Raw genomic sequence first — 2,187 nt, 5'->3', positions numbered from 1 at the left:
TCTATGGAACATGATCAATTGTGTAGCCTAGAGATTGATGTGTTTGTTCTTTAGACAGTCCATGGAATTTTCAATATTCTTTGTCCAATAAAAATCATAGAAATATTTATTAAATTAAAATATCAAATAATGATGCTCCTCTTTTCCAATGTCTATTTTTTTTACATCTTCTTTTTTTCATTTAATAAAACTTCCTCCAAAAATTCTGACCTAGTCTTATACCACTTCAAAACAATAATTTTGGTACACTCGAGGGATTCAAATGTTTTATTTGTGTGTGTGCTTGAATTTTGAGAATAGAATGAAGCCTGAATGGACAAGATTAGAATTGTAGGCTGGGTGAGGTAAGGATTACTAAAGTAATTCTCAATGGTCAGCCTTTGCTAGCTAGCCTGAAAGAATCAGCAGAGACATTGGTATAATAAATGAGGGGGGGAAATTCTGACGGTAACTTTCCTGCATTTTATCACACTAACTCAGTTTTTAGTTTTCTTAAGTCTTCCTCATAATAAGTCTTCATTATAATCCTTTGTCTGTTTAGAAAATCTATTAAGATTTATCTTTGCATTCACATCAATCTCCCCACCAAAACCAAAACAAAGCAAAACCCAGTAGCCTAACATTCTGAGCTGACCTCTCTGCTCATTTTTTTTTTTAATTGGGGACTCTTAACAGTTCTTGTCACAATCCATACATAAACCCATTTTGTCAGACACATCTTTTCATATGTCCTCTTCATGTTTTTCAAAACATTTCCTTTCCACTTGAGCCCCTGGCTTCAGCTCCTCATTGTCCCCCTCCCTACCCCACCCTCCCTCCCTTCCCCAGGCCCCCTTGATAATTTAAAAATTATTCTTTTCTTTATTTTTTTTATGTTTTACACCAACTGCTATCTTTTTTTTTAATGAATTTATCTTTGACATCTTCCCATAAACCCATTGCAATTTTCAATGATTTAAGAATATGTATATTTCAATTTAAATTTTTTTGAATGTAAAAATCTGTTAGTAACCGTAAGCTCAAAATTGTGTCATCTCATTGCACCAAAATTGTCCTATTTTTGTACTTTGAAGACATCCTTATGAGAATCTTTAAAGTATGTTACAGAATGAGTGTAAATGTAACTATCCACAAATCAGAGATACATGTTAAAATTTGATTTGTTTGTAATAAGTTCACGCATTCAAATATGAACTGGAACCTTAGTAGCAGTATTTATTAAATTACTCATAAATATATATTAAAATATATAGATAATATATGTTATTATAATATATACATACATTTCTAAGTATGGAAAAATGTTTTACTATTGAATTTCAATGTATACACTCCTGCATTGATTCTTAAATCTGTATTCTATACTAAATAAGGTTGAACATATTTAAACACATGCCTATCAAACAATTCAATGAGAGTAAAGATACATTTAATTTTATAAGTTGTGGAAATTAATTTAATTGCACTCATAAGAATTGAAAATGATAGAGGTACTAAAATAAATGAAAAAAGTTCTGTATTCAATAGCACTGTTACATGTCAATAACATAATAAAAACAGAAAATAAATTCCATAAGATAATATTTACTATAATTTTATGCTGAAAACCATATAAAATTACAGACTTTAGAATACAAATATATGTGGTAACATGATGGATAAATACAAATTGGTGGTAACTATAGTTATAGTATAAGGTAAGAATTCTGCTGAGGGGCTGCAAATGAAGTGTTTTGTGACATACATAGGAGACTTCTAATACTAATTATACTCTATTTCTTGGTAATGTGAAGTTTTTAAAATTAGCTATTTATTCAGTTACATTGCCTATATGTTTTAAATCAATAAATTAAACATCTTTTGAATGTTAGGTCTCAGAAATATATGCAGATGTGAAGATGTATTGAGAAAAGCATATAAGAAAAAATTCCTATTACTGAGATGAACATATATATATTACATATATATTCTATAGATATGTACCATATATCTATAGAATGTAGGCGTTTCATTCTGGGTTGTATCATTTGGGAAACAATATGTGACTTGAAACTATAATAGAAGCATTCCCCCTTCAATTCATTGCCAGACCTTTGTTTGGGTTTCGGAAGTTTAGGACAGCTATTTGGGACACCTTCATAGGTTTACACAATTCTCTTTGAGAACAATAGATAAAGAATTTGAATT

The sequence above is a fragment of the Echinops telfairi genome, unplaced genomic scaffold, assembly GCF_000313985.2.
Source record: "Echinops telfairi isolate 266 unplaced genomic scaffold, ASM31398v2 ScPeMD7_11;HRSCAF=52, whole genome shotgun sequence".
Taxonomy (NCBI): domain Eukaryota; kingdom Metazoa; phylum Chordata; class Mammalia; order Afrosoricida; family Tenrecidae; genus Echinops; species Echinops telfairi.
Note: the sequence above shows the minus strand (reverse complement) of the source record.